A 26,713-nucleotide genomic window follows, 5' to 3' on the forward strand; every position below is an offset into this window, starting at 1 on the left:
TTCATTTTAGTCAGAGTTGTCTCAGAAAGACAGATCTCTCTAAACAAAACTAATTCAGGGACTTGGCTAACATATTGAAATGGAAAGTCATGCTCTCTTGCCAGGTTTTGGAGATGCTTGCACAATATCCAGATGATTGAATTATATACATGGCAAATCAAAGTGACAAATATCAGTGTACAAATCAAATTCGTAAAGGTAACTAATGATGGGACATTATCCCATCCTTTTTCTATTTTTTGTTTGTTTATTTATTTAGTTTGAGAGAGAGCAAGCATGAGCGGGGAAGGAGCAGAAAGAGAGGGAGAAAGAGAGAATTTCAAGTAGGCTCAGCACTGTCAACGCAGAACCTGATGCAGGGCTCGAACTCATGAGCCATGAGACCATGACCTGAGCTGAAACTTAACCAACCGAGCTACCCAGGTGCCCATAGAGACTCATCCCTTTTCTAAAATAAAAGTGGGAATTAACATCTTTTCTTCTTTTGTCTATCTATGCAGAAGCAAGTAATGTAAGACGTTCAGGTGCTTGGGTGGCTCAGTCGGTTGGGTGATTGACTCTTGATTTTGGTTCAGGTCATGATCCCAAAGTCATGGGATTGAGCCCTACATTGGGCTCCATGCTGAGTGCAGAGCTGCTTAAGATTTTCTCCCTCTCTCTCTCTTTCTTCCCCTCTCCCTTGCCTGCACTCTCTCTCTCTCTCTCTCTTAAAAATAAATAATAAATAAAATATTAAATTGGTAACCTTATTATTTTAAAATTGATGTTTTCAACTACATCTTTACTATAGAAAGGGATAATATATGTTACTAAGCACTCGTAAGGTTATCAGTAAAACTAGCTGAATTCAACCTGGCATTTTTATTCAACATGAAAAAATTTTGCCCTAAAAAAAAAAGTAAGAAAATAACAACAGAAATAGGGAAATATAATTGCATATTCATAAGGCAACATTGATAGGAAATACACCAAAGAAATTTAAATGGTCTTTGACTTCATTGGCATAAATGATCCTGAAAGCATGAGTTAGTTATACGAACAAAGTCAAAATAGATGAGATCGTTTGTATAGAAAAGGACAATATTTCTTCTGTAATGCATCTAGGACTTACTGTGAAAGATATTGGAAAACATGTTATATGATAAAGGAAGAAAATATTCATTTTTCAAAGGATTTGATCTTAATCATCTAAAAGTTTATACACAAACATCAGAACATATATCATCAATTTTTTTTAGAAGATATCAATTTAGATGAGTTTTTCGTATATTCATCAGCATCATTACATTGGAATAGCGACACTTAAACTGCAAATCGCCACAGTAATAGAGCAATCGAAGCCACACATAATCTCAAATGACTTACTCTGGGCTTTGGAATGTGTGATAGGGCTTTCAGCTTTCACCATTAAATTTTATATATGCAAAAAAAGGTTGTCAGTGGAATAAGTCAAAGATTAGAAGCACAAAAAGGAGGGGCACTTGAGTGCCTCAGTCAGTTAAGTGTCTAACTCTTGATTCTGGCTCAGGTCATGATCACACTGTTCATGGGTTTGAGCCCCGCATTGGGTTCTCTGCTGACAATGAGGGGCCTCCTCAGGATTCTCTCTCCCTCTGTCACTGCCCCTTGCCCCTGCCTTTCTCTCTCAAAATGGAAAAAAAAAAAAAAAAAACAACTTAAGAAGCACAAGGATTCCAATGTTCTATTTCTGACTTGAAGATAGAGGAACTGTGTGTCAAAAATGCAGGCAGTTTCTGAAGACACGGAGAAGTCCTTGACCAACACCTGGCAAGAGTCAGGGACCTCAGTCCTATAACCGCAAGGAATTGAATTATGCCAACACCAAAAATGAACTTAGAAGGAACTTAGAAGGCAGATTTTTCCCCAGAACCTCCAGATGACAACCCAGCCCAGCATACACCTTGATGTCAATTCTGTGATACTCTCAGAAGAGAGCTTGGTCGTGCCATGCCGGACTGTTGACTTCAAGAACTGGTGCTGGTTGAAGTCCGATCCTATTCTCTTATCGACCAGGGGACTAACCGTTCGTTTACACATCCTGTCAATTCACAAACCTGGGCAGAAGAGAGTCCTTGTCATGTCGAGTTCAGAGGAAGCAATGAGAGACGGGGGCCTACCTCTGAGGCTCTCCATTTTTTTCTTCTAGATGTATAATAAAATGACACATTTGCATTAAGTTTGCAAGCTGACCCAGTGCTTCAAGTATTAAATTGAAGTTGGTAGGAAGAAGAAATGAAGTGAAATAAGATTGCATATGAGACCTAAGAGGAAAAAAACATATTAGAAATAAAAGACAAGGAGAAGTCTATGACTGAGCGTGACTACAAGAATTGAGGGTTTTTTATAGTCTACAAAACCATGTATTCATAATTATAAGAAATTAGTTGTGCTACTTCCTTTTAAAGTCAGTAACGCTAGTATTGTACTATCATTAAAAGTTTAATGCCGAAAATGGTTTGCGGCATATTCAAACTGTAATTCTTCACTCGCTAATATCCAGACTCTACCTCTAATTCTAGTATTTTCAAAGTCAGAGAAATAAAATTTGAAAGATTAGGTTGAAGCATATGAAACTGTGAATACAACCATTGTGACCTATAAAAATAGCAGTGTCACATGATTCAACTTCACAGATCGCTAGGGGATATAAAAAACATTACATGGCTATAGCCACATCATCAATCTTGGTAAAGAGAAAGCTGAATAGTGATGGAACAGCTGGTAGACCCTTTTATCATATAACATGTTTCTCTAATATCTATCACAGTAAGTCCTAGATGCATTAAGGAGAATATTGATCTTTTCTATACAAACTGTCCACTAAGAACATTAAAGAAAAAATCAAGCTCAGCCTTTAAGATAAAGTGTCTTTACAATTTACCTTTACAATAAGGAGTATCTGAGAGTGAGGGATGCTATTTATTTTAATTGGCTACCTTTATTAAAGGTATTAAGCATGACTAAATATTTTAGTGTGGCAACAGAATATTCTAAAGAATACTAATTCTTAGTTAAAGAACAAGATTATACGGTTGGAGTATACATTAAATGACAGCAAGAAAATAACCAGAACATCTTGCCTCACAGAAACAAGGTATTACATCTCAGAGAACTTCCTCTCTAAGCTCTTATGTGCCCTTTTGTATTTCAGGGCCATATTTATTGTCCTAGCCTAGACTTTATGGTAAGTCGTTTCAGTGATGTCCATAAATCAATTTAGAATCCTTTGTTCCACTAACATTTTGTTGCATGGGCCAGGAAAATCCCCTATCTTTGGTTAATTCCATGGTTTCCATTATTCTCATACCCCCTACTGCTGATTATACTCATTCAAAGGGCATGCTGAGTAAACCCAACTAGGTTTGAACTAATAAGCAATCTTTTTCTTCTATTTACCCTAGAAGCTAGCTTAAATAATTCCCACATTCTTCAAGTGGAATCCTACATCCCACACTCAAACCCGGAGGCTATTTCACTGAAAAGATTCAAGCTATTAGCAGTAAATTTTATCGACTTCCTTCTTCTCTTATCTGAAAAATTTACCTTATTTCCTCCTATCCATTTCAATGTGTCACAAAAAAATACCCTGTTTCTATTTTCAAAAGTAACCCTTTACTTGTCCTCAGAACCTCATTTTTCACCAGATTCTTCTCCCTCCTTATTTAATGAAACATCTCTTGAACGTCAAGTGTATCCTCTATTAGCTTGACTCCAAGCTACCACACTGTCCTAGTTTTATTCTCTCTGAATGTTATTCCTCAGTCTCCCCCACAAGCTTTTGTTTATCATTTCGACTCTTCACTGAAGGATTTCTGAGAGGATTTTGTTTGCATTATTATCTCTCCACATTCTCTACCTTGGTGTCTTCATGTCTAGAGACTCTGTTTTATATATTTCTGCATAAATTGCTATGGTCTTTACATTGACTTTTGTTAAGGAAAGCCACCCTGCTACCTTAGTCAAAACATCCTGAACCAGGGGGAACCTGAGTGGCTCAGTCGATCAAGCAGCAGACTCTTGATTTCAGCTCAGGTCATGATCTCGCGATTCATGAGATTGAGCCCCACATCGAGCTCTGCTTCTGATTTTCTCTCTCCCTCTCTCTGCCCCTCCCCCTCTCAGGTTTGCTCTCTCTCAAAATAAATAAACTTAAAAATAATAATAATAATAGTAAAAAGAAGTAACATCCTGAACCAGGAAGAATGGAAAGCCTAAAGTGCCATCTCAAGATGAGGTAGCTTCACAGCTATTCAGATTTTCTACTTCATCTAGTGTCAGTTTGGTCATGTGGAATTGTGTAAAACCTCTGGACACGAGAGACTCTATTTTGAGAAAAGCTCCACTTTCCTTTCTAAAGCAAATGGCTAATGAACTCGAACTGGGCAAAAAGATCCTTGGCTGGGCCAAAAGAGGCAGTTGTTTTATAAGCTTTTGTCTATAGGACATTTGTCTACAGGACAGCAGGCATCCTGATCATAAGACAGTTGGTTGTGGACGTTCTGAAGACAGAGTAGTTAACTAATGCATACCAGAATAGTTTCATTTGATTGACCAAGAGAAGAGCCAATCAATGTGTAACCAAAAGCAGTTCAGCCTCTTAGTACCAACTGGCAATTTTTTTTTCTTTTTTATCCAAGTCATATAACTGCCCTCCTTCCTCTTTCTCATAAAAATCCCTCGCTTTCACCCCGCAGGCAGAATACTTTTCTGGTTTCTGCTAGGACTTATGCTCCCTGAATTGTAATTCTGAGACCACAAATAGAAGTCTTTGCTCTTTTTCAGCTTTATTTCCTTTCTTGGTTGATGGTAGTTTGTTCAAAGAATTTGTCCATTCACTTAAAGTTACCAAATATATCGGCATCACGTTGTTCATATTCTCTTAATGCTCTTCACCTGTTAATAGGATTTAGAGTGATAACTTCTGTTTTATTCCTGATACTAGCAATTTGTGTCTTCTCTCTTCTTTATTGTCCTCCTTAATGAAGGCTTTCTACTCGAGTTATTTGGAATTTGAAAGCCTCTCAGTCCTGTGAGTTGTAGAAAATTTATCAGCTCCCTGGTAGTTCTTTGCCTGGCCTCATGGAGTTTCGCCCTATTTATGCCCAGCTTAGGATCCCCAGCAGACTCAAAGGAACTGGCGTACAAGACTCGACAGCTCTTCTTCTGCTTCTTCATGAGTGCTCTGCCGGAGGAATTGAAGCCCCTCAACCTGTATGAATTCTGAATCTGTCTTCTCAGTGGAATCTGTGAAACCACTGCCTCTGCTTGGATGCCTCTTCCAGTGGAACAATCCAGAAAGGCAAAAAAGATAAAGACAATTTCAGGGCTCACCTCTTTTGCTCTCTTTCTCAAAGATCGGTGCCCTGTCCTGCATTTTTCCAATGTGTATAAATAGTTGTTTAACATAATTTGCCAGATGGAGGACAAAATCAAGGCCAATCACACAATCAGGGCAAATAGAATTCCTTTAGCTTGGGGTGTCTTTTGGATGCACTCATTCTGTCACCTGTGGCCTTCTGGCCCAGCTTTGCTGGCATTTTCATTTCCTCTGCTGTCAGAATCTAGCATCTAGCTACAATTGTTCTCTGGACCTCTTTATTAACAGATTGTCTAAATAAGAAAGAAAAGAAAGAAAGAAAGAAAGAAAGAAAGAAAGAAAGAAAGAAAGAAAGAAGAAAGAAAGAAAGAAAGAAAGAAAGAAAGAAAGAAAGAAAGGAAAGTATTTTGTGTGGGACTCCACATTCTTTCCTAGGCATCATGCATTCAATGAAATATCTTAGATTTTGAAAGAGTGATGTCAATTTAAGTGCTTATTTTTGACCAGTCTTCCGCTCTTACATAACACTGATGGAATGGAATAGTAAGGTGCCACTTTTTATTTTATTTAATTTTATTTTTAATTTTATTTTTGAGAAAGAAAGAGCGTGAGTGGGGGAGGGGCAGGGAGAGAGGGAGACACAGAATCCGAAGCAGGCTCCAGGCTCCGAGCTGTCAGCACTGAGTCCGACGCGGGGCTGGAACTTACAAACTGTGAGATCATGACCTGAGAAGTCGAATGCTTAACTGACTGAGCCACCCAGGTGCCCCAAGGTGCCACCTTTTAAAATGGCAAATTCTCTAGGAATGGCAATACATTCTTTAACCCTTTCTCATGCAAGAGGCTGCCAAATGCTGTAAGATCACAGGCAGGAAGGAAAAGATGACAGAAAAGGGAGGTGAGGACTGAGAAGACATGTCACTCTAAAGTGATTTCCTCAGCAGTTCATTCTCTCTCCTGGAACATGCCAGCTTTTCTGTCCTTCCCCAGTCACCCCTGAGGTCACCTCAAACTCTTATCCTCCAGTAAGCCATGCAGGGCCAGGAAGGGTTTTCTTTTCTTTGGAGAAATTTTTTTTTAATGTTTATTTATTTTGAAAGAAAGAGAGTGTGACCTGAGGAGTGGCAGAGAGAGGGAGGGAGAGAATTCCAAGCAGGCTCCGCACTGTCAGAACAGGGCCTGACACCAGGCTCTATCTCACGAACCATGAGATTATGCCCTGAGCCAAAATCATGACTCAGACACTTAACCAACTGAGCCACTCAGACACCCCTCTTTTGGGGAATTTTTTTTTTTTTAAAAGAAAAGGGTGAAGTGAAGAAATAAAGCTCCTAAAGTCAAGGGAAGAAATCACAAGAATCTCTTAGGGAATACAGAAGGAATATTCCTTAAAAGCACTAAATTATATTCCCCAACAATATCATAGTTCTAATGAGAGAATGTAACTGCTTTCTACTTCTTACCTTCAGCAAGCCTTTTATGTGCATTTAAGTTTTTCTTCTTTGTAATATTGCAGATGCAGTTATGGGAATGCAAGCTGGTGCAGCCACTCTGGAAAACAATATGGAGGTTCCTCAAAAAACTAAAAATAGAACTGCCCTACGACCTAGCAATTGCACTACTCGGTATTTATCCAAGGGATATAGGTGTGCTGTTTCTAAGGGACACACGCACCCCAGTGTTTATAGCAGCACTATCAACAATAGCCAAAGTATGGAAAAAGCCCAAATGTCCATCGATGGATGAATGGATAAAGGAGATGTGGTATATATATATACAATGGAGTATTAATCGGCAATCAAAAAGAATGAAATCTTACCATTTGCAACTACATGGATGGAACTGGGGGGTATTATGCTAAGTGAAATCAGTCAGTCAGAGAAAGGCAAAAATCACATGACTTCACTCATATGAGGACTTTAAGAGACAAAACAGATGAACATAAAGGAAGGGAAACAAAAATAACACAAAAACAGGGAGGGGGACAAAACAGAAGAGACTCATAAATATGGAGAACAAACAAAGGGTTACTGGAGTGGGTGGGGGGGGGATGGGCTAAATGGGCAAGGGGCACTAAGGAATATACTCCTGAGATCATTGTTGCACTATATGCTAACTAATTTGGATGTAAATTAAAAAAATATATAAATTAAAAACATTGTAGATGCAGTTAAACAATATGGTTTCTCTAATTTCTTCTAGAGCTAATATATAAATTTACTCGATAGTAAAATAAATACTCTAATTTTATACTACCATATTGGGAGGAAAAGTTCTTAAAGCTATTCTATACATAGTAGACATTCAACATGAAAGCATACGGACATGAACAGGCTGTATTGTTTCTCTATTACAAAGCACAGTAGCATTGTAGAAGATTGTCTACACTTCTAAAAGTTTAGGTAAGAATAAGAGCTGTAGAGCTACTTGCCATGTTTCTCAAGTTTCTAAGGAAATAAATCAAGAAATCTAACAGTAAGAAAGTAGTAGTCACGGCAAACAGTATAATAATTTGGCCTTATTTTGTAATCCTTTCCACTTTGCATTTTTAAAGTTGATGGTTCTATTTCTATCATCCCTAGAGTATGATTGGAATTAGAAAATTATTTAGTGCCATATCGAAATTAGCGAAAAGAAAGCGGGGGTAACAGGAGCAGAGGTAGGAAGGAGAGGACGAGTGAAAAGGAAGGGAGAAGAGAAAAGATAGGGAAGGGGAGCAGGACATTAAACAGTAAACAGGAAAGCAAAGCTTCTTTTATTTGTTCTTTTGGCACACTTTCAGCGAGTCCCAGGTTCAGATAATAAATGAGAGGGCAACAGCCAGCCCTCTGCTCTAGCAAACCTTTATATAGCTTCAGAGTTATTTTCCGAGGAATTGTCAAAATCTTCCGTTATGTTGGCTTCTGGCTCTGGTGAACAAACTTGTGCAAGCTGGAAATGACACCTCAGCGTTCCAAAGGTGTGGCCTGCCTCTTCTCTGTAATGACCAGTTTCTTAGGTTAGGCATATAGGATTTTTGTGGGCAAACCTCTTTATGGAATTCTGTACAGGCATTAGTAGAATATAAAAACACGGAAGGCACAGAGTCTGAGACTGCAATCTAGAGCAGAGGTGACACAAATTTATGTTGTGACTGCATTTTGCGTTTACAGATACAGTTTTCCAACAGAAATGGTATGACAGGGAGAAAAAAAAATGAATTGTTGAGCAAGTAGAAATTATAGGATAAGAAATAGGAAAGACTGAAATAGAAAATCAGGGTAATAGGCATAAGTACAACCAGTAGACAATTTTCTGAAAATAAACAAACACACAAAAAAACTTCCTGAGTGGTGCCTGGGTGGCTCAGTCCATTAAGCGTCTGTCTTTGGCTCAGGTCATGATCTCATGGTTGGTGAGTTCAAGGCCCACATCAGGCTCTCTGCTCTCAGTGCTGAGCCTGCTTCGGATCCTCTGTACCCCTCCCTGTCCCTCCCCTGCTTGCTCTCTCTCTCTCAAAAATAAATAAACACTAAAAAAAAGAAGATATGAAATCTTTTTTAAAAAATAATAAACTTCTTGAAAAAAGTGTGAGTCAAGCAGAAATCTGTAGAGATACAGTATGATTTGGAGCAGACATTCCACAGGAGATACTCTACTTTTGTAAGGAATTAAGAAAAAAGGAGGGACGCCTGGGTGGCTCAGTCGGTTAAGCCTCCGACTTTGGCTCAGGTCATGATCTTGCAGTTTGTGAGTCCGAGCCCCGCGTCGGGCTCTGTGCTGACAGCTCAGAGCCTGGAGCCTGCTTTGGACTCCGTGTCTCCCCCTCCCCTGCTCATGCTCTGTCTCTCCCTGTCAATAATAAATAAACGTTAAAAAAAATTTTTTTTAAAGACAAAAGAAAAGTAATAGAAAATAGTAAATTCTATTATTATTGCTGTTTTATTATTCATCAGGTAGAGGGAAAAATTATCTTTCCTCCCAAAGAATCACTACAGGCTACTCCTACTTACGTTCTCGGAGTCACGTGTATCTCCTGCATCTGGATGGTAGAAATACTACAAAGTCGCGTGCTGCTCTGCATCTATTCCTGGCCAGTGTTACAAATCAGGACTTTTTATATTTTCAGGCGATCCAATTGTTAAACATTTACCAGCACACGGAACATGGTTTTCTCTGAATAACAGGGGAGACCAGCGTCCTCAGAAGACACTGTTGGAAATGCCGGCTTACAGAAAAAAGCTCTTCCCAGCTCTATCTCCTGACACCTCCTCTATTTACTTCGCTGCAGCAGCATCCAACTTAACCTGTTTTCTTCAACTCCTACTGATCCTTAAAATTTTTTGTAATGTTTATTTATGTTTGAGAGAGAGAGAGAGAGAGAGTGCGAGCAGGAGGGGCAGGGAGAGGGGGAGACACAGAAAGCTGAAGCAGACTACAGGCTCTGGGCTGACAGCGCAGAGCCCGATGTGGGGCTCGAACCCACAAACCATGAAATCATGACCTGAGCTGAAGTCGGATGCTTAACCGACTTGAGCCACCCAGGCACTCCATCTCCTACCAATTCTTAAAAGTCTCAGCTTGGACGTGGTCTTTTTTATGAAACCTCTGATCCTTCTGCTCAGAGTGAAATAGATCCTAGTTGCCTCCACTGAAGTTTGGATGTGTCACTATTAGAATATTATTCTATAGCTATAATTCAGTAATTGATTCAACAAATATGCATTCTTCCCCTCTTATGTGCCAAGTATTGGATTAGGTGTTGGGAATAATATTGAACTGGTAGCCCTGGTCTATTCCCTGGTGAGGGAGATAAACAATAAGTCAATTAATTATCATTTTGACAAGCACTAAGAAGAAAAGTGTAATTATCCATACATTTGCTTAATCTACAAAACTGTGATTCCCTTCAATGTTAAAGGACTTTTTCTTTTTAAATGTTTATTTAGTTTTGAGAGAGAGAGAGAGAGTGAGTAGGGGAGGGGCAGAGAGAAAAAGAGACAGAGGATCCAAAGCGGGCTCTGCACTGACAGTAGAGAGCCCGATGCAGGCCTTGAACTCACCAACCATGAGATCATGATCTGAGCCAAAGTCAGACGCTTAATGGACTGAGCCACCCGGGTGCCCCGCCGCTCTTTTCCATCATCATTCTCTTTTTAGGGTCAGGCACTTTGTAGAATCTAGACGTTGGACAAATCTACCGGGAGAGAAAGAAGAGACTATGTAGGGAAAGAAAAAAAAGCGAAGTCTTATAGATTGTATCTACTTGCAAGTAAGTACTAAAGGATCCTGAAATAAATAAATAAATATACACATAAAATATATTGTGATGTTAATATGTATATTAAGGTCAAGAACGGATGAGAAAGAGAATCCTTACTGTTCAGCGTAAGTTAACTCCCCAGAGAAGAGATTATGGAAAGAAACGTTAGGGCATTTAGAGAAGAAACCATAGGAGAGCTGGAGCAGAATCGAGACTAGATTGTGATTATGGAAATGAAAAGAAAGGGAGAAGTCCCGAAAATATCTGCTCGAAGAATGAGTTGAAGGGGTGATGAGGCAGAAAGAAAGAATAGTAAGAAAGCAGAAGGAGCTGCCATGGACAGCCGAAAATGTCAGGCCTTTAGAGCAATGGCTTTAGTCTTGGCACTGGTACAATCACTGGTATTGTTGTTGCCTAGAAAGAGGTTTGAAGGCAAGCTGTCTGCCCTGGAATGTGCATGTGAGACATTCTGGGGCTAACAAGAAAAAAAAAAAAAAATTAACTGGGAATCATTCAAGCTGTCCCTGACCACCAGATAGACTAGCATTTGTTTCACGGTCTCCTCCCAATAACAAAACGTTATATTTTCCCATGTGCATAATGGTAAGAATTCCCTAGCTTTCCAAAGATGGACGAGTTCCAAGTGCCCTGTTAGCAATCTCCCACTGATAATAATATAAGCATTCAGAAATTTTGAGGAAACTCCCTTATTTGCTGCCAAAAGTTTTTTTTTTTTTTTCCCCCCAAAGCCATATACAGCTTCTGGAATAATTTCATGATTTCAACATGATGCACATTATTGAGTTTGCAACCAAAAACATGAACTTTAAATATTGGGATCTCAACCAAATTTGTCTTCTTAGGAACATTTTTTTAATTCAAACCATTAACATAAGGGCGCCTGGGTGGCTCAGTCTGTTGAGCGTCTGACTTGGCTCCGGTCACCATCTCCTGGTTTGTGAGTTCAAGCCCCGCGTCGGGCTCTGTGCTGACAGCTCAGAGCCTGGAACCTGCTTCGGATTCTGTGTCTGCCCCTCTCTCTGCCCCTCCCCTGCTCATGCTCTGTTTCTCAATAATAAATAAACATTAAAAAAATTAAAAAAAAAACACATTAACATATTGGAAGAAGTTAGAGCAGCCACATGTCTGCAAAACAGTTGATTCAACAATTCCTCAGGCGTTCTCACAAAGGAAATGTAGACATACAACCTGAAATAGAGCAAAGGAAAAGATTTAAAAGTGCTAGAATCCCAGACACATTCAGATGTAATAATATCACGAACTGCTCTCTCATATTTATTCCCATCTCTCTGAAGATTGGCTTTGGGCTATTTGTTTTGAAATCCTATAACTATTAGTACCTAGAAGTTACACTGGGAAAGTACATATCACATTCAACGCTAAAATACATGGAATCATAGGTATTTAAATAAATTAGGGCCTTTGAAATTATGTATTCTAGTTGTGTGAATTTGTTGTCAGTGATCTTTGATCACAGACTTTTTGAAAATCTGATATTATCTCTGAATTTCTGCTTAGAAAACTGTACGTGTTTAGCTTATTGTATAAAAGTTTAGACTGGCCAATTCCCGGGAATCTATTCATGGGTGGTGTGACTATTGGGGTGGGAAGGGCAGGGAACCACAGACCTCAGGTCAACTGTCTCTGATTTGGCCCAAGCACCTTCTCCACAAAGGAAGAAATGGAACCCAGAGTGGCTGAGGGACAAAGGTCACATAACAGAGGATCAGGGCCACCAGAGGAAATTGAACTTTCTTGCTAACTCGTGGTCCTGTATGCTGTCTACTAGCCATTGGGAACTTAAATAACCACAAACAGGGGTGCCTGGCTGGCTCAGTTGATGGAGCGCGCGAGTCTTGATCTTGGGGTCATGAGATGGAGCACCACATTGGGTGCGGAGTCTACTTTCAAAAAAAATAAGTATGGGCCACCTGAGTGGCTCAGTTGGTTGAGCCTCCGACTCTTGACTTCGGCTCAGGTTGTGATATCATGGTTGGAGCCTTGCATTGGGCTCCATGCTGATGGGGCAGAGCTTTCATGGGATTCTGTCTCTGTCTCTGTCTCTGTCTCTCTCTCTCTCTCTCTGTGCCCCTCCCCCACTCTCTCTTTCTAAAATAAATAAACTTAAAATCAATCAAAAAATAAAAATAGGGGCGCCTGGGTGGCGCAGTCGGTTAAGCGTCCGACTTCAGCCAGGTCACGATCTCGCGGTCCGTGAGTTCGAGCCCCGCGTCAGGCTCCGGGCTGATGGCTTGGAGCCTGGAGCCTGTTTCCGATTCTGTGTCTCCCTCTCACTCTGCCCCTCCCCCGTTCATGCTCTGTCTCTCCCTGTCCCAAAAATAAATAAACATTGAAAAAAAAATAAAAAATAAAAATAAAAATAAAAGATAAAATAAATAAATAACCACAAACAACCAAGATTTTGGATATCTGTCCACCACCCCCCACTGCAGACTGCATGGTCATAGTCAATAGATAGTATGGTCAGAAGCTGGAGAAGTCTGGGAGCACCTGCGTGGCTCAGTCAAATGAGCATCAGACTTCAGCTCACGTCACGATCTCACAGTTCATAAGTTCAAGTCCTACATTGGGCTCACTGCTGTCGGTGCAGAACCCACTTTGGATCTTCTACCCCCTCTTTCTCTGCCCTTCCCCTGCTTGCACTCTCCCAAATAAATAAATTAATTAATAATAATAATAAGAAGAAGAAGTTGGAGAAATCTAGCTTTATCACTGATTGATGACTGGTTCAGAGCATCATATGACTGGACATAAAGACTTTGTCCGCATCAATCTCTCTATCTTCAATGTAAAAACAAGTATTTCTGGCCAATTCCAACCACTTACGACTGGTAATAAGTGAGATCGTATCGACAGCATATAACATCAAAAGCTATAAGGGGAAAAAAAATCTCAAAAAGACAGACACAATAATAACAATAACTTGTGTTTTCCAGAGAATGACGATCTAGAAATAACTGCGAAATAACAATTTTGGTACAAAAATGTTCGGTTGGATTCTAACGTTCACTGGAAAAAATGAGTGGGACATTACACTGGCTATTATTTAAAGTCTCAATCTGCGCCCCCTACGTCCTCATAGGAAAGACGTCTTAGCTGCTGGCGGCCGTCTACCATTCTCCTCCTCCTCCTTTGGCTCCAGCCTCTTATGGAGGAGTCTCTGAAGGCTGCCAAATGCTTTACCACTGCTTTTGGTGGTGGCTCTGCTTTATATTCACACCGTCTTCCCACAGAAGTGGCCACCAAAGTCCCATGCTGGTGTAGCTGCCCGTAAGAGTATTATTTTCATGATTTTTACCGATCTACAACAAGGTGGCCCAGGGTCATGTTACCCCGCTCTAGATTTGCCTCGTTAAAAAAACAGACCACGCTCTGCTGTATTCGTCTCAGAGCAATGCTACTCTGCATTCCTAATGTCCCACAGAGATTTTTCTGTTTCTGGGGGCTGGTACATACTTGCTACCAAAGAAATGCTGATGGAAACGCACAATGAAGATTTGCAAATTTGCAGTATTCTTATTATTTCAGTGTGTTAGCATAATCCCTTGACTGTGTTGCCAATAAACACACTGACTCTTGGTCATACTGGTGAAATAAACCCAACAGTATCACAGATTTCAAAACAGGTTTATCCAAAATGATAATTACATGTATCAGCTTGCAAAAATAGTTTTTCATCTCTTAAATTTCAGTTTCCTTTTAGAATATATATATTTAATATTTTTTTAACATTTATTTTTGAGACAGAGAGAGACAGAGCACGAGCGGGGGCGGGGCAGAGAGGGAGGGAGACCCAGACTCCAAAGCAGGCTCCAGGCTCTGAGCTGTCAGCACAGAGCCCGATGCAGGGCTCGAACCCACAAGCCATGAGATCATGATCTGAGCTGAAGTCGGACACTTAATCAACTGAGCCACCCAGGCATCCCAAATTTCAGCTTCTGATAAAGGTAATTGAGAAAGTTTGTTGAATACATAGAATTACTGAAATTGTAAGATTACTTGTACTTGCTGTTTACTGTTTACACTAGTAAATACAGTAATATTTGATCTTTTGGATCAAGAGCTGTTAAACTGGAAAATAACCGTAGATATTTCAAATGAATATCAGTGTTTGAGCTGAAGAACGATAAGGGGAAAGTCATTTGCAAAAGGATTTAAATATAATACGCACACTTAAGGTTTACTTTCAAGTTTCATAATTGAGGTAAATACATTTAATCCAGAGAAAGAAAGAATGTGAACTTATTAGAGTCCTTTTCTTTCTTTTTTTCTTTTTTTAGGTAAACTCTACATCCAAGGTGGGCCTCAAACTCACAACCCCAAGATCAAGAATCGCATGTTCTACTGACTGAGCCAACCAGGTGCCCCTATTAAAAATGTTATTTATGGGACAAATAACAAGCAGTATTGTGTGTTACAAACTGCTGTCTACAGAGAATGTCCCGCGCAAAATACAAACCACACTTTCAGGCAATTTGCAGTCACATAGGAAATGCTGACAGAGGCAATTAATTACCTGATGCTAAACACTAGGACGGGTGCCTGATAGGAGAAAATACCAACAAAGACGGAAAGATGATAGACGTCAGGCCAAGTAAGAGGATGTTTAAAATAGAGAGATTAGTGTGTTTACAAAGACCTGGAATTGAGGCTGGATGGTTGGAGAAGTAAAATCAGTTCAGTCTGGCTGAAATGCAGAGTGTGAGAAAGGATACTGACTAGAAACGAAGCTGCAAAGGATTATCAGGGGACAGATTAAGAAGGGTTTCAAGGTCCTCGGTGAAGAAGTTTCATTTTATCCAGGCAAACGGGGAAATATTGAAGGGTTAGTACTAGAGTAAATGGTATTATCAGGTTTGCATTTTTAAAATTCTGACCGCAGCCTGGAAAATGTCTCCATGAAAACTACAGAGAGCCAAGCTAAGGGCAAGGAGATCGGTAAGGAAGCTGTCACGGTGATTCAGAAGGGAAACCGTGGTGGCATATTTAAAGGCCTCTACACAGAGGTAGAGAGAAGTGAGAAGTGTACAGATCCCAGGATACTTAGGAAGTGTAGTGGTGATAGATTAGGTGTCAATGGTTTGGGGGAAAAAAAAAAAGCATAGACACCACGTAGCTGTCTGGCCTTAGCTCCTAGGAAAGTGGAGAAAATGCAAACAGGCAAGATTTCTACTGTGGGACTTCCAGATGGAGATGGGCAGTTAGAAGTTGCCAAAAACAAAACAAAAAGAAAAACAAACAAAAAAAAAAAACAAAAAGAAAAGTTGCAACTGTTAATATGATTTGGAATTTAAGCAAATTTCCAAATGGTACAAGTCAGAGGAGATATTTAGGTCGAATGGGGGCTGAACCTCTCCACTGATGTGTCATAGGTAGAAGCTACTAGCTTCTCTCTCTCACTTTTCTCTACGATGAACAGAGACAAGTAAATAGATGTCGATTCTGCACCTGTACTGTCGCAAATAGTATTTTGGAAAAGTTGAACCCACTGAGATCTGCTGGTAGGGTAGAGTCTTAGTAGGAATACTAATAAGGTAAAGAGAATGGGGAAAGTCCATTTAGAGATTTTCACCAAGAGTTTGTCGGCCAGGAAAGGAAAGAGAGAATTGCAACAGAAATTGATTGAGACATCTGCCAAAGTCCCCCAGTGAAATACAAGACAGAAGTAAGAATCCCTGCTTCTACTTTCAAAACTTTCTCTCTTTGGGGTTCGAGTCTTTTCCTTAACCCCATTGCCGTTCTTTTAGACCTAGGACACTTAAGAGTCACAGGATCACGGAACTGAAGAGACTGTAACCATCAAACGCCTCCTTCAGAACACAACACCCTACTAGAGGAATCCTCTGTATCACATACCTATCTGGTAGCGATATTTTCCTTTTCCTCGGCAATCCCTGACGTATTGCGTTAGGTATGTCATCATCACTTTACTAGTTTACTTGTACTTGCTGTTTACTGGAAATGTGCATTCTGTGGGCTGTATGTCTAAGGTGAAATAAGTGATAAATGTCCATCAGGGACCAAGCATGTCCAGTGAAAGAGACACCAGCTCTCTGGAGAAAGACGCGTTCCACGATGGCTTAATTACATAGTGTAGACGGCAATAGATAACAACGAGGTAGAGGTTTCCAAAGCTGAACTTTAAAAACACCTGGGTGAACTTTTAAAAGATAGAAGCTTAGTCTCACTCCAAACAAATTAAACCAGAATTTCAGTGACTTGAAAGTCAGGTATTAGTTTTTCTTTTTTCTTTTCTTTTCTTTTCTTTTCTTTTCTTTTCTTTTCTTTTCTTTTCTTCTCTTCTCTTCTCTTCTCTTCTCTTCTCTTCTCTTTTTTAATGTTCAGCTTATTCTAATGTGCAGCCCAAGTCATATACTTACGTTCAATAGGATTTTGATGGCTGACCCAGTGTGCTCCCATTACAGAGTTCTAGGTATCTGAACGCCACGTTCCCTAGTAGAGGGCTGAGCTGTGAACTTGAGCTGTGAATCCACTTGCTTAAAGGCCTTTGATTTCTTCTTGCACGTGTAGCAGCAGCCAAAGCAAAATGTGTCAGATATGTGTGTGGGCAGTAAGGGCAAATGGCAAAGACTTTTGGCAAGATAATTTTAAATTTTTGTTAGTAACACTTGGTGAACAGAGAGCAGAAATGACCAAAATTGTTATTTTACAGATCTAAATTTGTTATTGAAAACAGTGATACCAAATTTGAGAAGGAAACAGAAGAAACAAAAGCATGTGTAGAGGGGTGCTATCACCCACCTGACCTCCTGAACTCAGGACTGACCTCCGGAACTCAGGAAACCCCAAAAGCTTCTGTCTACCTGTCAATCTTACCTTTTAGAAACTAACTAGCAAACTGCTGGAACAGAACAAGAAACATTTGAGGAGGACACATGCACAGATGAATCAAAAAGTACCTGAGCCTCTAGGAATGCAGAACTGGTGCAGCCACTCTGGAAAACAGTATGGAGGTTTCTCAAAAAACTAAAAATAGAACTGCCCTACGACCCAGCAAGTGCACTACTAGGTATTTATCCAATGGATGCGGGTATGCTGTTTCGAAGGGGCACATGCACCCCCATGTTTATAGCAGCACTAGCAACAATAGCCAAAGTATGGAAAGAACCCAAATGTCCATTGATGGATGAATGGATAAAGAAGATGTGATATATATATTCAATGGAGTATTACTCGGCAATCAAAAAGAATGAAATCTTGCCATTTGCAACTACGTAGATGGAACTAGAGGGTATTATGCTAAGCAAAATTAGTCCATCAGAGAAAGACAAAGATCATATGACTTCACTCATATGAGGACTTTAAGGTACAAAACAGATGAACATAAGGGAAGGGAAACAAAAATAATATAAAAACAGGGAGGGGGGCAAAGCATAAGAGACTCATAAATATGGAGAACAAACGGAGGGTTACTGGAACGGGTGTGGGAAGGGGGATGGGCTAAATGGGTAAAGAGTATTAAGGAATCTACTCCTGAAATCATTGTTGCACTATATGCTGACTAACTTGCATGTAAATTTTAAAAAAGAAAGAAAGAAAACTTAAAAAAGAAAAAGTGCCTGAGCCTCATTATGATGTTAAAACCCCCCTCTGAATATTCATCCTGAGCCCTAACTAATAGAAAAAAACCTGCTTTCTCTGGTTTGGAGAGACACACATTTGGAAATTATTCCCAGTGCTCTCCTTGTTTGTACAGATAAAGATGACCTTATAAGGCAACTCCCTTTGATTCAGTCTCTGTAACTCACCAAGAAGCAGACCCACTTTGGTCTGGTAACAGTGCTTGTGGTGTTTAAGAGACAGTGACAGAGAGAGAGAAAATAAGACAGAAATGGAAGAGAAACAAGCTGGTGAAGAGAATAAATACTCATGAATCAGATTTCCTTGCCTATAGATCATTAGGTGACTCTAAAGTGATTGTGACAGAACATGGAAGTTTGTCACTTTCATGTCCTTTCCTTTAATAATCCTCCCTGAATGATCAACTGCTTTCTTTGAATGGCTATTCTAATTTCTGAGAATTTAAACACTATTTTCTCCTAATAAATATTAAACAAATACAAGCATCCCAGAAAATACCTCCACAAATAATACCGAAGCTTTCTTGATATATAATTCCCAAGTTAACTGTAATATCTACTGTTGATCAAATACCTATTATATAATAGGTTTGATTTGTTGGGTTGCTATGCAACCCAGTGATATAAGTATTATTTATTAGCTCCATATTCATACCCTCTGAAACCGAGGGCCCAGTTCCTTCCCTAAGATCATAAAGTTGTTGGCATCCGAAACTTGAATTCTTTTTTTTCTTTTAACATTTAGTTTTTGAGAGACAGAGAGAGACAGAGCACGAGCAAGGAAGGGTCAGAGAGAGAGAGGGAGACACAGAATTCAAAGCAGGCTCCAGGCACAGAACCTGATGCAGGGCTCGAACTCACAAACTGTGAGATCGTGACCTGAGCCAAAGTCAGACACTTAATCAACTGAGCCACCTAGGCTTCCCGAAAACGTGAATTCTTAACCATTTAGCTGAACTGCCTCCCCTATGAGAGTTTCTCAAAAGTAGCAATACAAAAATGATAGTTTTGGGGTTTTTTTTATATTTTCATAATAATAAGGATAAGAGGATGTTGGAAAACTATTCCAGAGTGTCAATTAATGGCATTTGGAATAAAGATAAGTATGTACGTATATTAATCAAAACTAGTAAAGAGTAGTGTTTCTCTAAAATGGGTAATGTATTGCCCCTTCCACTTAGATATGCACAAACATAAAAACAGATATAAAACCTATATTCTTACGCCTCTCATATAACCATGAAACCAAAAGTATCTTATAAACAAAAACAAAAAATTGCATCAACAACATTAAAATTAATTGGAAGTTGTATTAACAACATCAAAAGTAATTAAAATTGTATTAACAATAATTTAATAATTTAATTAATTGATTTAAAATGGCAAATGACATTTGCCTGAAGTAAAATCACCCAGACAATATGAACATTATACTGATATTTCAAACTTTGTTCACTCAGGGAATCATCACGTTACTTGGCTTTCACATGGCATGATGACTGCACTATTTGAATATTACATCTCTTCGTTTTCCTACCAGTCTTTGACAATTAAAATGACTTTTTATGCAGTAGGATCCCTGCTAAAGAAGCTTACCAGATATCCCTACACAAAATATCTCTCATGAAGCTGCCTCTTCTCATGTACTATATGGTGCAACTTTACACTTCTCTTCTTCCACTGCAGATGATCTTCCCTGAGATTTACGTCCATATGACTAGGCTTATCATGACTTCTAAGATAAAGGCAACTATAGTCTCTGTGTTTCCTCTTGAGTTTCCAACATGAATTCTCCCTTTCTCTTTCAGGAGAACCCCCGTGGGTACACTACTGGAGAAACGCAGTGCCCAATCTCCCACTATGAACTCTACAGGGAGGAAACACTTCTCTTCAAACATGGTAGTCAGGACACAGGCACAAGATCTCAGTTCAACCCCTTACACTGTCTTACTGCTTTTAACGTGGACCGAATGAGACGACTAAGAGATGATTAGGATTAATGGTGCAAAAATCAGACCCAGTTTTGCTGTCAATGAGCGAGTGGTAGCAATAGTGTGCAGCAACTTTGGGCTGTCGGTCCAGGTAGATTGACCCTGCAGCTTTGCTTCCTGCTTCTGGGTTCTATTTAATTCTCTAAACTTCTTCTATTAGCCCAAAAAACAATCACAATTTTGCTACGACCGCAAGATTTGTTTTTCCTTTTTATGAGCAAAATTCCTGACTAATACAGATAATAATAGGAAATGGTTGCAAGAAACAAAAAATAGGGGGAATATAGGATTTATTATCTAGTTTGGAGGAGACTATAGATAGACAGTCTGAATATTCATGAAGGGAATCTGGTACCCCATGGGCAACAGTGGTGAAATGATAAAATAAATACTCCTCTAGCTTTCTTGGTAATTTTAAATCATCCTTGGAAAACCTTGACATAGATGAAAATCCATTATAATATTTATTAATTCCATCAATTTTGATGCAACAAATTACGACTTATTTCATTCCAAACCAAGATGCCCAATTGAATAATGAAAAAGATATCAATTGAACAATGAAAACTAGTTTATATAATTAATAACAACTGAAAATAAATAATTTATTAAAATTTAGTGCAGTGAGGGTTTATGTCCTCACCAAAGAAGGAGAGGAGACTGAAATGCAGGTGGCAGTTACTGTAGGACAAGTGCAAGGCAGTTATTCCTTGGAATGTACTCTCTTTTTTTTTTTTTTTTTGTACCATTTTATTCACCAATTTTCAACCTCAAACTACATTTAAAAAATAATGTTAGAAAGTCATTGATAATAATACCATAATAGTAGGGGACTTCAACAGCCCACTTATAGCAATGGACAGACCATCTAAGCAGAAAATCAACAAGAGAACAATGGCTTTGCATGACACATTGGACCAGATGGACTCAACAGATATATTCAGAACATTTGATCCTAAGCAGCAAAATATACATTCTTCTTGAGTGCACATGAGACATTCTTCAGAATAGATCACATACAGGGTCACAAATAAGCCCTCAACAAGTACAAAAATGTCGATAGCATACCATGCATATTTTCAGACCACAATGCTATGAAACTTGAAATCTGTGGGGAAATAGGTTCTTCTTACATAAATGGGTTAGAATAAAGCTTGGGAGGAAAGCCACCACCATGGGGCAAAAGTGCCCGAGGTAAGCTAACAAGATATTGTAATGGGATCACGACAAACTTGTTATATCACCTGCAGGAAACTACTTTCCATCTGGTGCCAATATACTATTGTGCTTTAATCCCAAACTCCACTTGCCTCCAGACCCTTTTCTTCTTATACATACAAGTTAATGACTACTGTCTGATTTTTTTCTCCACATTCATGTGTGTAAGATCTTGTTTTCTCCACCTTCACCACATGGGTAATATCTTGTGAGCTCAGTAAATACAGAGGCAAAAGCCCTGTTTGGGGTCTTGCTTCCTCCCAGACAGTAGCCTCTCTTCTATTCAATTCTGCGTCCACACTCTTGCAAGACAAGAGAGAACTCCAGACTCAGTCTGCAACAGAAATCAACCACAAGAAAAAATTTGGGAAGACCATGAATATTTTGAGATTAAAGAATATTCACTAAAGAATGAATGGGTCAACGAAGAAATTAAAGAGGAAATTAAAAAGTACGTGGAAGCCAATAAAAATGGTAACAGGACAGTCCAAAACCTCTGAGATGCAGCAAAGGTGGTCATGAGAGGGAAGTATATAGCAATCCAGCCCTTAATAAAGAAGGAAGAAAGGTCTCAAATACACAATCTAACATTACACCCAAAGGAGCTGGAAAAAGAAGAGCAAAACAAAGCCCAAAACCATCAGACAAGGGGAAATAATAAAGGTTAGAGGATAAATCAATGATATTGGGGGAAAAAAAAACAAAAAACAGTAGAACATATCAATGAAACCAAGGGGCTGGTTCTTTGAAATAAATTTAAAAAATTGATAAATCCTTAGCCAGATTTATTAAAAAGTAAAAGAAAAGGACCCAAATAAATAAATCACAAATGAAAGAAGAGAGATCACAACCAACACCACAGATATACAAACAATAATAAAAGAATATTACGAACAATTACATATACCAACAAATTGAGCAATCTGGAAGAAATGGACAAATTCCTAAAAACATATAAACTACTAAAGTTGAAACAGGAAGAAATAAAAAATTTGAACAGACCCATAACCAGTAAAGAAATTGAATCAGTAACCAAAAATCTCCCAACACGTAAGAGTCCAGGGCTGGATGGCTTCCCAGAGGAATTCTACCAAACATTTAAAGAAGAGTTAATGCCTATTTTTTGAAGCTGTTTCAAAAAACTAGAAATAAAAGGAGAACTTCCCAATTCATTCTATGAGGTTATGATTACCTTGATTCCAAAACCAGACAAAGACCCCACTAAAAAGGAGAATTACAGACCAATTTCCTTAATGAATGTAGATGCAAAAATTCTCAGCAAGATACTAGCAAACCAAATCCAACAACACATTAAGAGAATTATTCACCACAATCAAATGGGATTTATTCCTGGGCTGCAGGGGTGGTTAAATATCTGCAGTTCAATCAATGTGATACATTGTATTAATAAAAGCAAGACTAAGAACCATGTGATTCTCTCAATAGATGCAGAAAAAGCATTTGCAAATTACAGCATCCTTTCTTGATAAAACCCTCAAGAAAGTAGGGATAGAAGGAATATACCTCAAGATCATATAGGCCATGTTTGAAATACCCACAGCTAATATCATCCTCAATGGGGGAAAACAGAGCTTTCCCCCTAAGGTCAGGAACACAACAGAGATGTCCACTCTCACCACTGTTGTTCAACAAAGTACTGGAAGTCCTAGCCTCAGAAGTCAGACAACAAAAGAAATAAAAGGCATACAAATCGGCAAAGTAGAAGTCAGACTTTCACTCTTCACAGACAACATGATACTTTACATGGAAAACCCAAAAGACTCCACCAAAAAACTGCTAGAACTGATACTTGCATTCAGCAAAGTCGCAAGATATAATTCAATGTACAGAAATTGGTTGCATTTCTATACACCGATAATGAAGCATGACCAACTATTCTTCAACAAAGCAGGAAAGAATGTCCAATGGAAAAAAGTCTCTTCATCAAACGGTGTTGGGAAAACTGGACAGTGACATACAGAAGGATGAACCTGGACCACTTTCTTACATCATACAGAAAAATACACTCCAAATGGATGAAAGACCTAAATGTGAGACAGGAAACCATCAAAATCTTACAAGAGAAAGCAGGCAGTAACCTCTTGGACATCGGCCATAGCATCTTCTTACTAGACATGTCTCTGGAGGCAAGGGAAACAAAAGCAAAAATGAACTATTGAGACCTCATTAAGATAAAAATCTTCTGCACAGCAAAGGAAACAATCCGGAAAACTAAAAGGCAACTGATGGAATGGGAAAAGATATTGCAAAAGACACATCAGATTAAGAGTTAGTATCCAAAATCTATAAAGAACTGATCAAACTCAACACCCAAAAAACAAATAATTCAGTGAAGAAATGGGCAAAAGACATGAATAGACATTTCTCCAAAGAAGACATCCAGATGGCCCACCGACACATGAAAAAAATGCTCCACATCACTCATCATCAGGGAAATACAAATCAAAACCACAATGAGATACCACCCCACACCTGTCAGAATGGCTAAACTTAACAACTCGGGAAACAACAGATGCTGGTGAGGATGCAGAGAAACTGGGACATTTTGTACCGCTGGTAGGAATGCTAACTGGTGCAGTCACTCTGGAAAACAGGATGGAGGTTTGTCAAAAAATTATAAATAGAGCTACCCCTATGACATAGCATTTGCACTACTAGGTGTTTATCTAAAAGACATAAAAATCCTGATTTGAATGGGCACATGCACTCCAGTGTTTATAGCAGCACTATCAACAAAAGCCAAATTATGAAAAGAGTGTAATGTCCATCGACTGATGAATGGATGAGAAAGATGTGGTACACACACACACACACACACACACCATGGAATACTACTCTGCAATCAAAAAGAATGAAATCTTGTCATTTGCAACAATGTGAATGAAGCCAGAAGGTATTATGCTAAGCAAAATAAGTCAGTCAGAGAAATATAAACATATGACTTCACTCATATGTGGAATTTAAGAAATAAAACAGATGAACATAGGGAAAGGGAAGGAAAAATAAGATAAAAAGAGAGTGGGAGGCAAACCATAAGAGACTCTTAAATACAGAGAACAAAGAGGGTTACTGGAGAGGTGCTGGGCAAGGGGATGGGCTAAATGCATGACGGGCATTAAGGAGGGCACTTGTTGGGTTGAGAACTGGGTGTTATATGTAAGCGATGAGTCATTAATTCTATTCCTGAAACCATTATTACACTATACATTAACTAACTTGGATTTAAATGAAGTTTTTAAAAATATAAAGCGAAACTAATAAAAAATGCTATAACATAGAAACCATTTTTAGAACAAAAAAAAACTGTACATGAGATTACTTTAAGATACAAAATTGGCGCATGCACAAAACAGACTAGTCAACCCCCTTCACTTGACATGTGTACACAAAGAACAATTTTGAATTCACCCATTGTTCTACATAACATTCTCAGACTATAAACTGTTGTGTCAAGTCTATTGATGAGTACGTCTTTGACTGAAAACATAATGTAGAAATATCACTTCTTTTTTTTTTAATTTTTTTTAACGTTTATTTAATTTTGAGAAGAGAGAGACAGCATGAGCGGGGGAGGAGAGAGAAAGAGGGAGACACAGAATCTGAAACAGTCTTCAGGCTCTGAGCTGTCAGCGCAGAGCCCGATGCGGGGCTCAAACTCACGGACTGTGAGATCCTGACCTGAGCCGAAGTTGGACGCTTAACCAACTGAGCCACCCAGGAGCCCCTAGACATATCACTTCTAATAGCATTTATCTTTAGTACATTTGAGGGGGAAATAGTTACTATTATACTAAAAAAGAATTCATTCACAAAAAGGTAAACTTTTCAAGAGATATTATGACCAGAAGTTATGAATAAACAGACATTACAAGGAGGAAAATTGTGTTGCCCATGTCTCCTAGGATGAAATACCTTCTAGGATAAGGCCCTGGGGAGTCATATTGCCTATCCCATAGAATCCATGAAAACATGAAACATACAAACACGAGATGCAAGAATGGTTAATCCATTGTTACTAGAAACTTTATGAAAGAGGATTGGGATTCTGAAAGAGAGAGATATGAATTTGGGTATGCACCCTATCTCTCTCAAATCCAACCCAACCACCATTTACTTTTTCTAGTCAGAGCAGATTCAGGAGTCACAGTTTACAAAATGGCTTCTGCTATTTAAAGTTTTTTTTTTTTTTTTTTAATTTTTTTAATGTTTGTTTAGTTTTGAAGGAGAGACAGAGCATGAGTCAGGGAGGGCAGAGAGAGAGGGAGACACAGAATCCAAAGCAGGCTCCAGTCTCTGAGCTGTCAGCACAGAGGCCAAAGCTGGGCTCGAACTCACAAACCATGAGATCATGACCTGAGCCACCCAGGCACCCCTGCTCTTTGAAGATATTGATGGATAAATGAGCATAAGACTTAATTCCTCTTGTACCAGAGGGAACTTTGAGACTTGAAGTTGAGAGTTCTGTAGCATTGAGTCCTTGGGGCTCCTGGAGAGAGGCGGGCTCATAGAACTTCATGGATGTATATGGAATGCATGAAAGAATATGCAACAAATGTTGATGTTACCTCAGGGTAAAGAGCTTTCATTTTATTTTAACTTCCTAACTTATACGTATCTGTAGTGGTAATTTTTTTTTTTTTTTTACAATAAACCACATTACTTCCATAATGAAAAAAAAATCACGACCTTATTTCATTATGAAATAGAGTTGAAACAGAAAAATTAACTCATTAAAAAGTTAAAAACTCAAATTATTGGTGCGCTCAAAGACATTTAGAGACACAGGGACTTTGTAAAACCATTTAAAATGATTCCTTAACTCAGGCAGCTGCACTACTGAATGCGGCCAGAGATTTATTCTGTGATCAAATTGTAATATCAGTTGACTTCTCAGCCTTACCAAGTCTCCTAATGATAGTCCTAGCTAACACTTAGAAATGCTAGGCTCCAAACACTGTTCTAAGTATTGTATTATATTGTATTTGTATTATATTTGTATTATAGAATTGTACTATATTCAATATGCAGAAGAATCCTTTTGAGTAAGTATTTTTGTCTTTTCTATTCCACAGATTAGGAAACCAAGGCCCAGAGAGGTTAACCCTTAAGTGAATCACCATAGGTCAGATTGCTGACAGTAACGTTGCCAATGTTAGAACAATCTGTCTGATTCCACAACCCATGTTCTTAACTGTACATGAGAAATAAACAGCACATTGGTCAAAATTAAATGAGGTTAGAGAACTGAAATGGTAATATC

At 38.9% G+C, this 26,713-nt stretch overlaps 1 long non-coding RNA gene across 2 annotated transcripts in view; it reads right to left on the minus strand.

The window, feature by feature from the left end:
- Positions 1-26,713, minus strand: part of LOC115512070 — a 67,992-nt gene that overhangs the window by 3,514 nt on the left and 37,765 nt on the right. The window contains exons 2-5 of one of the 2 annotated variants that reach the window (XR_004343518.1): positions 10,381-10,514; positions 8,181-8,315; positions 6,802-6,889; positions 2,139-2,282 (exon numbers count right to left, since the gene is read on the minus strand). This is a non-coding gene — a long non-coding RNA (uncharacterized LOC115512070). Of the gene's footprint in view, positions 1-2,075; positions 2,283-6,801; positions 6,890-8,180; positions 8,316-10,380; positions 10,515-26,713 lie in introns of both variants that reach the window. The other variant, XR_004343517.1, reaches the window with a different exon arrangement.

This window comes from Lynx canadensis, chromosome B1 (assembly GCF_007474595.2).
Source record: "Lynx canadensis isolate LIC74 chromosome B1, mLynCan4.pri.v2, whole genome shotgun sequence".
In the NCBI taxonomy this organism is placed as follows: Eukaryota; Metazoa; Chordata; class Mammalia; order Carnivora; family Felidae; genus Lynx; species Lynx canadensis.